Below are 13,141 nucleotides of genomic sequence, written 5' to 3'. Positions count from 1 at the left end.
ATTTCAACTGAGACTTAATGGTATAAAACTCAGAACCCAACTGCCGCTATACTGCTTGAAGGAAGTGAGACGGTAAAATCAATAACTGTTGATCAATAACTGCCAATCCAATAAAAAAAATACTAATGGAGTTTTGGATATTGCTTTACGTCATCATTTACACGCGTAAATTATTGTTGCTTGAGAAATTGTTGCTTAAGAAACTTGATAGGTAGTCAAGAACAAACATTTTTATTAGGCTATACTTTATCATCAGCAACAGAAACGCTTCTCAAAGTTGCAAAAAAAAACAAAAAAAAACAAACAGCAAGCTTGAGTTCTTTTAAAAAACCATTTGGCCATGCATGGACCTTTTTTCCCTACCGACGATTTGTAATTCGGCTGGTGAAGCGAAATTCGAATCCCATCTAAAGCAATCGCACAAACATTATGCATATCTTTAATCTGCCTTTATTTTTACTTTTGAGGTGCGGAATGTTTGTCAGCATATTTATGATCGAAAGTAAAAGATAAATGTCCAATTTTGATAGTTCTGGCTCGATTAGGTGCGACTGTCTGAATATACCAATGATAATGAATAGAATAGAACAAGTGTAAGAGCTGTCAACCCGCCTTTCTCCTCATCTGATAGATTGTAATAGATTGTTCGATATTTGCATCAGTATTTAGCTACTGGTTTTACAACATTCTTTTAACTTTTTTTAACTGTCACGCTTAATTTCATTCAGAATTTGCATGGTACTAGAGCTTTCCTCCGCTCAAAATTGAAATACAACTCAAAATTATATATATACACACACCCCACACACACACAATATATATATATATATATATATATATATATATATATATATATATATATATATATATATATATATATATATATATATACACACTACTACTACTACTAACAACTCACCGCAGCACCAAGCCGCCTGAGGCCAACACAGCTACGCACGCTCCTCCTCCATCCCAATATATTCAAAGCCTCCCTTTTTACACCCGCCTACAAAGTTTCCATTTCCTATATATCCTTCCTTATGATGTCCTCCCATTCCAGACGGGGACAACCTGCTTTTCGATTAGCTCTAAATTATTGACTAAAAAAAACAATCATCGGCATTACGTCATGCTTCATCAACACGTGCCCTAATCACCTCAAACTTTCTTTCCTTATAGCCCAAGGGCGCGCTGTTGAACCACATTTTTCGTATAGCCTAGTGTTTAATATACGGCCAATAAGACAGGTACCCAGAATAATCCTTAAGCAATTTCTCTGAAAAACATCTAGAAAATCTTTATCCGCTCTTCGGAGCGTCCATGCTTCAGAGCCATATTTGAGCACTGTCCTCACTGTAGCTTGTAATAATCTATTCTTGGTTTCCAGACTTATCTTCCTAGTCTTCCAGACTTTTTTTAACTGTGAAAAAATACCCTGAGCCTTGGCTATTCTATTTTTAACATCTTCACTGCTCACACCATCTTTACTAATAATACTACCAAGGTAAGTGAAACTGCCCCCCTGATCAATCTTTTCATTACCCAGCGTCACCTTTCCATCTTTACTTATTCCTAGCATTAGCAACTTAGTCTTCCTAACATTAATTTTCAAACCAATTCTAGCACCCTGAGCTCTCAAAACTTCTAAAACTTCATTCATTTTGCTCACACTTTCATATAGGATGCTTAAATCATCAGCATAATCCAAGTCCAGGAGACTTTTTCCTCCCCATTTGATTCCGTGGTCTCCCATTGCCTTTCCTGTGCTCCTTAAAACAAAGTCCATCAAAATAATCCATATACAGGGGGATAGAACACAACCCTGCTTAACTCCAGATTTAATGTAAAACCAGCTGCTACTATCATTTCCTACCTTAAAAGCAGCAGTGTTATTCTCGTGTATAGCACTAATAACTTAAATGCATCTTTCTTATATATCATACAAGAATAAAACAACTATCAATGTACTTCCATAAGCAAGATCGAGCGCTCGCTCATCTTGCATAAAAATATAGATCAAAGGTACTAAGCTACTCAGGCAACGGTAAAGGCTTTGTTTAAAAGTGAAAGCTTGGTGGACGTAACCTCTGCCTAGCATGAAACTACATTACTCTTCTCATCCTTTCAAGTGCCATGTCACCAAGTAGTTTGCTATATATGGAGACCATACAAATACCTTGATAATTACACCACTCACTTTTATCACCTTTTTTATAAAATGGCTTAATTTTGGCTTTCCTAAGGTCCTTAGGGTCTTCATCTATTTCAAAAATAATATTCATAATCTTCAATAACTTATTTCTAACCTCAGAGCCACCATATTTAAGAAACTCATTTACCACCCTATCAGCAACTGGAGCCTTATTATTTTTTAATCCTTTTAGTACTGTTGCTAATTCTTCCTCACAAAACAAATCTTCCTTCAAATCCAAGGTGTCACAAACTTTTTCATTTTCCTCTATATTTTTTCCTGCAATTCTTTCTCGGTTAAGCAAGTTCTCAAAATGTTCGGCCCATCACTTTTTAGTTTTTTCCTTATCACTAATTGCGACCCCCTTCCGATCTTTAACTGGGACAATTCCGTATTGACTACTCCCTTTCAATTTGTTAACGTGCCAGTACAATACTTTACTACTATGCCGTTGAGCTGCATCTTCCAGATCCTCGACAATTCTATCCATGGCCTCCACTTCATACTTCTTTAGTTCATAATTCAGTATTTTCTGTATTTTCTTTACATTTCTTTTGTTTTTATACGATCTATCACTAATATAATTCTTGCACAAGCCCTTTCTCCTTCATATTAAACATAATTATTCATAACTAATATTCTCAGCTGCAATTCTAGCTTTTTTCCTTTAGACACTATCTGCAAATTTACAAATTATTTTTCTTAAATTACTACGACCATCTTCCAAATTGTAAAGTTTCAAACTCTCTACTTTAGTATCCAATTATTCCAGGAAATTTTATCTCAAATTCTTACCCTGGAGTCTACCAACATCATAAACTTCCGGGAAGTAGTTACCCTTCCGAAATTTCAGCTTTAAATTAACCCTTGACACCACTCGATGGTGATGTTTACATTTAACATCAAGAGCGGCACTTCTGTCGACCTTTGCATCTAATATTGATTCTGCCTGTCTTCGCGTTACTAAAGCATAATGATTACGGACAGCTGTATTGTCGACAAATGTATGATATGCTAACCTTCAAGTAATGCATTTACCAAACACCGTATTGATTATATCTAGGCCACTATACCTACGAAGTTACATAAGTCTGTGTCTATTGATGCTTTCTTTTCGTTCGCAAAATTGATATTGATTAGGGTTCTCTCTATTGCAACCTCTACCAGCCTAGGCATTAAGATATTCTGGCAATCACATCAAATTTATAAATGCGACCCTGTCTATTTGTTCCTGTGAATGTAAGTAAAACACATCTGAGTCCCTAGTATTTCCATCAGTCGGTTCTACAGGGGCGTATACTACTATAACTGATACCATGAACTTTCTAGTCATAAAATGAGCAATTAGTATTATATTAATTATACCTTCCCAACCTAAACAAGACTTAGAAGCGTTTTTATTCATTATGAGTCCTACTCCCTGTCTATGTGCCCTATCCTTCCTGCCAGAGTAAAAAAATTATACGTCGTCTAATTTAATGCTTCCTGCGCCTGAGATATAGTTTACTTAACCCCCTAAAAAGTCTAGTTTAAATTACCTGAATTCGTAAGTAAAAGTGTCAATCAGATAGTCATTTTTTAATTTCGTGATATTCCGAGTTCCAATCGTCATTCTTCTCAAATCATTGAAACTACTTTTACATCGGAAGAATCAGTGATTCCGGGTCCAGGTGCAGGACAGAAGTCAATCATCTTCTTGCATCTACGCAAAAGTACTTTAGCTGGCTGAGAACCATGTATAAAGAAATCCTTCAAGCCACCATGAAGGGGGGTTTTGCGCAATCCTGGGCCCATCTTGGTCATAACATGGTTTTCAGAACTTGACGATGCTCTTCCATCAACAGGATTTGAAATCCTGCACAGACAGTCTCAAGCCTATTACCTCCGATTCAGTATATATTCATGCCTACAAATATTATGCTACCAGGTGGAGGCAACCCATAATAGATAAATTAGCTAAGAAGAGGCTTTTCAGCCCAAAGACGCCCACCAAAACATACCAAGCCCAGAAGAATTGTCCATTAGTCAAAAACCCGTGCGAATGCTGTGTCGTTTACTAGGCTATAATTTCCTCGAGAGGTGCCAGTCCTCAAGGGGGAATAGAGTTGACCTCAAGGTCCCCAGTCTTGCAGGTACCCCGAAAAGGTCGAGGCAGCCCTTTGCAGAGGCCGTTCTCCATAGATCTGGATCTTACGCCCTGCCACAGTTGTCCTCCTATAGAGGATCCTCCCGCGATGGTATTCTGCATCACCATGCATTATAACCCATTACTGGCAGAAGGTTTGCAACTCATGGGACATGTGAACAAACCAGTGGGCACCTTTGAGTGTAAACTTGAGGGGCATTCTTTCTCCTCTACCTGTATGCATGACCCAAGTTAAGGGTGTACCAGATTTTATTATAGAACTCCAGGAACAAGGGCCTCCCTTGGCCCGTGCCTCCTATGGAGGTAGCCTACATATATGTAGAGCGTTCCACCTATCGCCACCTGGGGACACACTGAATGGCCTGGGGGAGGCCAGAAAAATACGCCCAACGTGGGGCTCGAACCCACGACCCTCAGATTAAGTTAAATGCTAAGAGTCTGTAGAATATGTAATACTTTAACTTACTTCAACTAACTGGGGATAAGAAACAACAAAACGGCTTTCTGTGACTAAAACTATTTCCCAAGATAAAGAATATACCTGTGGAATATCTACTAAGGAAAAAACTACCTGCGCAATAAAACAGCACTCTTCGTCTCAGAATCCCCCCTCCTCCAAGTTAAATTGAAAATAATGACTACAAGCGCAATATATATATATATATATATATATATATATATATATATATATATATATATATATATATATATATATATATATATATATATATATATATATATATATATATATATATATATATATATATATATATATATATATATATATGTTATATATATATATATATATATATATATATATATATATATATATATTATATATATATATATATATATATATATATATATATATATATATATATATATATATATATATATATATATATATATATATATATATATATATATATATATATATATATATATATATATATATGTATATATATATATATATGTATATATATATATGTGTGTGTGTGTATGTGTGTGTATTACAAAACATAAGTAAATAAACAAATAAAATTTATATTATATTATAGTGTAGACTTATATACATTGAGTACACTATATTATGCTTAACTACACTGTAATTACTCTTTGATGATATTCAATATTACAAAATAAATATTTAAAGACACAAGACTTGGCCATGATTCTATTTAAGCCGTAAAAGCTATTACTTTTTACTCTGCGTATCCGGACCTACTTTGAAAAAAAAATCATGGTGCGGATTAACCCATTATTACAAACTATTGCTAAATATAGAATGACTCATCTTTTGCAGTAAATCCTTTGGGTAATTAAATATAGTATTGTTTTTCAAACAAAATTAAAGACCAACGGTAAATATTAAAACACATAGAAATTATTCTGTGTTTCAGAGGAACTTTCCACTCAGCCCTCCAATCTTCTGATTAAAGTTTGGGTAGAGCTCCACCGATAGCATTTTGTGTAAAATGCAAGAATTTTACTTACTAATTACATATCTAAGCGTATTACCTGAAAATCTTAAGGCCTGTTTTATTAAAAAAGAGCCTCATTCTCTTTTATTCCTCACTTCATACATTTTCCTGGGGTATAGGAAAAGTCCACTCGTTTTATTTTAAAACGACTGATTCCTTCCTTGTCCTACAAAATTGATGAATGATAAGAGCTTACTACAGTAGCAAGTTCTTACGATTTTGTATCAAAATGTATCAGAAAAAAGGACGAAGATCCTCCAGAGCTATTTCTGACACATAGGTCGTCGAATCGACATTCCAGTTAGAGGTCATTATTTTACAGGGACAAGTTATAAGCCTGTCACTCAACCTCGTGACAGTAGGGATTGATACCTGGGATTGATGCAGTAGGGATTGATGCTTGCCAAGCAGAGCATCAATCCACTGTGCTATCACAGGTTTGCTCAAAATCTTAATTTTAAAGTTTATTCGGCTTCAGTTTGGTTCTCTTGGCCCCGTCTAAACTTAACATTAAAACCGATGGGATAATCCTATCTGAGGTTTTGAAATCTTTGTTCGTAAAAAAAAAGCCAATTTACTCTTTTTTCGCCCTATTTGCTCTACATTAAGTTCCCCTTGGCTCAGGGACATGCGACTGTAAGATTCAAACTGCTCAAGAACAACACAGTTTGTCTTACCCGTTTTTTGGGTCTCCTAGCACCATTCAGCCTCGCAACAAAATATATGGTTACTTTATACGAGGCAAACGATCTTTGAATGTTTCAAGCCTATCAGGAAGAAAACATCTGGCCATTTTTTGGCCCTATATTTGGTGGGATGCTTCCAAACTGAAGTTTTGTTTTCTTGTGCTTTAGGGCTCACTTGGCTCCAGGACTGTTGTTTTCAAGTTTTTATGTGTCTAAAAACAAGAGTTTGTTAGCCCTTTTTTAGGACCAATTTTCAGACGAATCAGTATTTGTTTTCTTTCCCTTCAGTATTTGTTTTCTTTCTTTAGACACTGTTGGTTTCAAGTTTTTATGTGTCTAAAAACAAGAGTTTGTTAGCCCTTTTTTAGGACCAATTTTCAGACGAATCAGTATTTGTTTTCTTTCCCTTCAGTATTTGTTTTCTTTCTTTAGACACTGTTGGTTTCAAGTTTTTATGTGTCTAAAAACAAGAGTTTGTTAGCCCTTTTTAGGACCAATTTTCAGACGAATCAGTATTTGTTTTCTTTCTTTAGACACTGTTGGTTTCAAGTTTTTATGTGTCTAAAAACAAGAGTTTGTTAGCCCTTTTTAGGACCAATTTTCAGACGAATCAGTATTTGTTCTCTTTCCCTTCAGTATTTGTTTTCTTTATTTAGACACTGTTGGTTTCAAGTTGTTATGTGTCTAAAAACAAGAGTTTGTTAGCCCTTTTTTAGGACCAATTTTCAGACGAATCAGTATTTGTTTTCTTTCCCTTCAGTATTTGTTTTCTTTCTTTAGACACTGTTGGTTTCAAGTTTTTATGTGTCTAAAAACAAGAGTTTGTTAGCCCTTTTTTAGGACCAATTTTCAGACGAATCAGTATTTGTTTTCTTTCCCTTCAGTATTTGTTTTCTTTCTTTAGATACTGTTGGTTTCAAGTTGTTATGTGTCTAAAAACAAGAGTTTGTTAGCCCTTTTTTGGGACGAATTTTCAGACAAATCAGTATTTGTTTTCTTTCCCACTAGCCCGAAGAACCTCATGTATAAGTTTCCGGCCAATTGGAAAAAGCCTGGCCCACTTTAGAGAGCCACAACCCACAATCTGAATATTTTTGCAAATTAGAGTCCTCTTGGCCCAGGAATTCAAGGGTGTGAGCTCCAAACCGATGAAAAAGATTGGTCCCTTTTTAGGTCCCTTTTTTGGGAAGGGGGGGGGGGGCCAAAAATTTCTTATACATTAGGGTCCACTAGGTCAGGGGTTTGCACTTCAAAATTTCAAACCGTTGACCCCTTCCAGGGAGCCATTTTCAGACAATCAAATTTTTCCAAATAGTTTCTCTGAATTGGGACCTTCTTATTCGAAGAACTTTCAAATTCAAAATTGAAGCTAATAGAAAAATATATTTTGGCAGTTTTTAGGGGCTTGTATTTTCAAACTTTTTTTGCTATAGTGTTTTTTTCGCCAGGATCTTACAGCAGCAAGTTTTAGGGGTTTTAGAAGGAAAAAAAGGTATTGTGTCTTTTTTGGCCCATGTCCAGAGGAAACCGATTTTTTTTTTCTCGCTTTACATGTCTACTAGTCCTAGGATTTAACGATATAAGAATTTGATTAGACAAAAACCCTTTTAGGCTATTATATATAATAAATTATATATATACTATCTGCATATGTGAGTAATAATTGTGTATATATGTATTTGTGTATGTATGTATGTTTGTACGAAAACCTTCATATTCTTTCGGGAAAATTAGTATCTTGGGATATTCTCGAATAAAAAATAAACGATCTAGATAGGTCAGAAGTCTGAGAAAATTCGTTAAAAGCTTAATTTGGTTTTTTTTTAAATGACGTCATGTGTAATGCAATTACATCATACAAGCAGGGGCGTCGTTTGGGGGTGGCAAGGGGGAGGGGAAGTTGTCCCCCCCCCCAATAATGTGGATAAAAAATATTATACATCCCATTCCCTTTGACTATACAGATATGGACCCCTCTTGCCACTCCAGTAAAAATGCTGGAGATTCACCCCTGCATACAAGCATTTCTTATGGCATCACATAAGTATTTTCTTAAATGACGTCATGCATAGCATAATTAAGATTGTTGAGTTTCCAAAAATTAAAAGAAACAAAGGTTCGGCGATAAGTCTTTCATAATGACGAAAGACAAGCAGAGGCAAAAGTTAAAGGTCCAATAAAAAAAAATTTAATTTCAAAAAGGCACCGATTCTAATTTAAGGTCTATTTCATCACCACGACATCAAGAAAATGCTCAAATGGTCTGCGTTTATTAGACTAGTGACACTGAGCTATATATAAAATCTGCCGCTTGCCCCATACCTTTGTTAAAAAAAACAAAGATTCGGCGATACGTATTTCATAATACGTACGATACGTAGGTATATATTTCGATACGATACGTAGGTGTAATGAACCAAAAAAATTGAAAATGATAGCGGTGATGACTTGGTTTTGGATTTTGACAAGGATAAGGTCAACAATGCCAACCGTACTTTTGGAAATCAAATATATGGACGGGATAAATCGTTGGAAAAAAAAGAAGTTTTTGTCCCACCACCAGAACAATTAAAAGAAAAAAAGGTTCGGTGATATGTCTTTCATAATGACAAAATACAAGCCAAGGCAAAAGAAGAAGTTTATGTCCCACCACCTGAACAATTAAAAGAAACAAAGGTGGTCGTCAATGCCTTCCTTACCTTTGAAAATCAAACACCTGGACTAGATAAATCGTTGGAAGAAAAAGAAGTTTTTGTTCTACCACCTGAACAAATGAGGTGTCCACCTAATGGGAAAGTTCACAATATTCCTTCAACATACTCAGAAACTTTAAACTTCATACCCTCAGCTGTTCTCGACACATTGCAGATACGTCGTCTTGTAAAGCTGGATGCACAAAGTAGCCTACCTCTTGATTTAGTTAAAGATGCTCCCTATCATTTTCCGAACGTTGTGACCGTTGTGACGGTTGATAACATTAGCCATTGTAAATACTGCTGATAGGCCTATTTCCTTTTCACAACCAATAAAGGAAAAAAATGTCTTTTGATTGTGTTTGGCCCTATTCTTGACATTTCCCTAAGGTTTGACCTTAATGCTCCATGCTTTTTCTATTTATAGGATTAAACATGCCCTCTTTTCTTGATAAAAAAAAACACCTTGTATGCTAACAATAGGCAACTTGCATAACTTACAGCCCATGCACCAGCGGCTAGGGGCTGTGAACGCCGGATGCATAGTCATATAACCTTTGATTTGTTTTAAATAAAATGGTCCACTCAAAATTATCGATCGGATGTATTTGGGGAAAAACGAGGGTGTGGGCGGAAGCCCTTAGATCATTTTTAACTCTTAAAACAGTGCACTGGAACTTTTGATATCCAATCGAATGAGCCCCCTCCCCATAGTTCATACAAAAATCGTTTCCATATACTAAACCTTATGTGTTAACATTGAGGAACTAGCTTAACTTACAGTCCTTGTTGCGGGAGCTGCTGGTGGGGCTGTTAACCCCAGAGACATGGTTATTTGACCTTTAGACTGTTTAATTTTTTTTTTTTTTGATGTGAGGCATTTGGGGGAAAATGGCGGTTTAGAGGGAGAGGATGATTCACCTCTGATTACCTTTGATTCTTCCAAATGGAACTTGAAATTCCAATTTCCAATCGAATGAGCCTCCAACAAAGTCTTTACGACCATCCCATCTATAAAATCCTTAAATTTTAATAATGGATAAGTTGCAATAGCCTACAACCCTTGCCCTGCGGACTGTGGAGGTTTTTGTTAATCATGTTTTATTGTTCGATTGGAAGCTGAAATTTCTAGTGCTATTTTTAAAAGTCACCTCCCGTGGAAAGTACCTCCGGGAAATACCACCTTGCAGAAAATACTCCCCCCCCCCCTGGAAAATACCTCCCCCCTGAAAAATACCCCTTGCGGTTGGTTGGTATCCGACTTATACTTTCGACTTATAAAAAAAGAGAAGAACTGCCTGGGGATTATAACTAAATTCTACCTCCGTCCTCCTCTAGTCTCTCCCCAAGAGTTAATTCGGTATTTATCCGAAGGTTCAATGAGAGTTGATATGTTTTGGCACTAGAATGCACCCTTTGAGGTTTCTCCCTCTCTCCTTAGCTACAAAATAATCAGAGAACCCCATTGCAGAAGTTAAAGTACCTTTTAAAGTTGTGTAATTTGTCCGTGGCTTACCAACAGCGTTTGTTATTGGGAAACATACGGACATTTTTCGTGGGGGAGTTTTCTTAGGGGGAGCGGAGAGTCTCTGGGGGATTTTCCACGAGAAGAACATTTTTACATGGATGGGGGAGACATAAATATACACATAAATTCCTCTTTTCCACTTTCCTTTGCACTTCTCAGCTAAATTAAAAAATAACAGAACCCAAATAAAACATTCCAATTTGGAAAACCATATTTTTTTTTTGGGGGGGGGGGGTGAAGGGGGGGATGCCTAGACCCGTTGACAGTGACAGGGAGAAGGGAACCCCCAGTAACAGACCTAGAAAAGGAGAAATAAATCTGACTGTAAGAGTTTGTGACGTCCGATTTTCTTTGTTTTTGTGCGACAACAAAACAGAGCTTTTTTATTAATCATCTTGACAGTCATTTATATTATGACTTTAAAAAGCAAACAATCAAACAGTTCGTGGTAACGAACTGTAAGTAAGGAGCGACCCGGCTCAATGGTAACCGAAACTCTAGAAAACGTTATTTTGATACAAATAATACATCAAAAGAATTAGATTTTAATGCTGATTTCAAATATATAAGTTTCATCAAGTTTAATCCTACCCATCAAAAGCTAGGTGCCTGAGAAAATTTGGCTGATTTTCAAAAAAAGGGGGAAAGACCCCCTAAAAATTATAGAACCTTAATGAAAATCCCACCATCATATTCCGCGTATCAGAGAACCCTACTGTAGAGGTTTCAAGCTCCCATCTACAAAAATGTGGAATTTTGCATTTTTTGCCAGAAGAAAGATCACGGGTGCGTGTTTATTTTTTTTTTCCCAAGGGTGATCGTATCGACCCAGTGGTCCTAGAATATCGCGGGAGGGCTCATTGGAATGGAAATTAAAAGTTCTAGTGCACTTTTTAGGTGACCAAAAAAAAGGAGGGCAACTAGGCCCCCTCCCACGCTCATTTTTTTCCCAAAGTTATCGGATCAAAATTTTGAGATAACCATTTTGTTCAGCATGTTCGAAAATATTATAAGTATGTCTTTTAGGATGACTTAATACCCCGAAGTTCCCGGGGGGTGGGCTGAAAGTTATGAGCTTTACCCAATGTTAACATATAGCATTTGTTATTGGGTAGTATAGAGGAGTTTTCAGGGGGGATTTTTTCTGGGAGTGGGGGGGGGGGGGGGGGGTCATGGAGTATTGGGGAGGATATTTACATGAAGAAATTTTTAAAGGGGGAAGGGACATTGCTATGAAGGGGACGCCGGACTTCCCAGCATTATTTAAAAAAAGATCAGAAATTTAATATAAAAAAACAAGTATTTCAACTGCAGCAGCAGCAACATCGAAACTTTAAACGAACAGAAAATATTAAATGTATAATTGGGTTCACCCCGTATTCAATGCCTCGCTCTTTAAGCCAAAGATTTTTTAGTACTTTCATAAGAGCTATTTATTCTAATTAACGGCCTTTGTGATTAAGCGGTCATTTTTAAAGAATTAGAACCAAATTCGGACTTTCGGTTAAAGAGCAAGGTATTGACTAGGGGGCGAACCCCTAAAAATATATGAATATAGAAGTTCGTTACGTAGGCTAAGTTAATTCGTAAGTTACGTATATTTATTACTAATAAAAACGTTCGTAAATAAAATTAAACTAGTTTCGAGAAAGCCATTTCACTAAATAAAAGTAAATTAATATGAAAATTTTGTTTTAATTATTCATGTACGGTGAGCCAATATCAAAACTTGCATTTATTCAAAAACTTTCAAAAATTAAATAAAAAAAACAAGTTTTTTAAACTGAAAGTAAGGAGCGACATTAAAACTCAAAACGAACAGGAATTATTCCGTATATGAAGGGGACTGTCCCCTCCTCAACGCCTCGCTCTTTACGCTAAAGTTTGACTCTGTCTCACAAATTTATTTTTTAAAACAATAAAAAACTTAAGCGTAAAGATCGAGGCGTTGAGGAGGGGACAATCCCTTTCATATACGGAATAATTTCTGTTCGTTTTATGTTTTAATGTCGCTCCTTACTTTCAGTTTATAAAACTTGTTTTTTTATTTATTCCAACAAGGTTAAACATGTACATATTCTAACTTTTGTTTTACCCAATCTAAGTGAGGTGGTTGGGTTGCACGAGAGTTTAGTTATACGAGTGTTCAGTTGCACGGTGGTTCAGTCGCACGGTGGTTCAGTCGCACGGTGGTTCAGTTGCAATGGAATCCTGTTTCTTAGAGTCTCGGTTACTCGCGTCGCTCCTTACTTACAGTTCGTTACCATGAACTGTTTGATAGAGAAACAATTGCAAAGAAAAAATGAATATTAAATGTCCTGTATTAGCACAGTACTTATGATCCCAGCTTGGTAAAATGGGACGAGGGTTCGAACGCAGCTGTAGGAACACACTACTGGGCTCAAAATTTGATTTT

At 36.2% G+C, this 13,141-nt stretch overlaps 1 protein-coding gene across 1 annotated transcript in view; it reads right to left on the bottom strand.

Annotated features, from left to right (window-relative positions):
* LOC148952876 (uncharacterized) overlaps nt 1–13,141 on the bottom strand; it is a 182,181-nt gene that overhangs the window by 145,570 nt on the left and 23,470 nt on the right. The window lies entirely within an intron of this gene.

Source organism: Artemia sp. Qi Xiang Cuo, chromosome 4, assembly GCF_049724085.1.
Source record: "Artemia sp. Qi Xiang Cuo chromosome 4, ASM4972408v1, whole genome shotgun sequence".
NCBI classification, from domain to species: Eukaryota; Metazoa; Arthropoda; class Branchiopoda; order Anostraca; family Artemiidae; genus Artemia; species Artemia sp. Qi Xiang Cuo.
The sequence above is the reverse complement of the archived record's forward strand: the minus strand, read 5'-3'. Positions and strand labels throughout refer to the sequence as shown.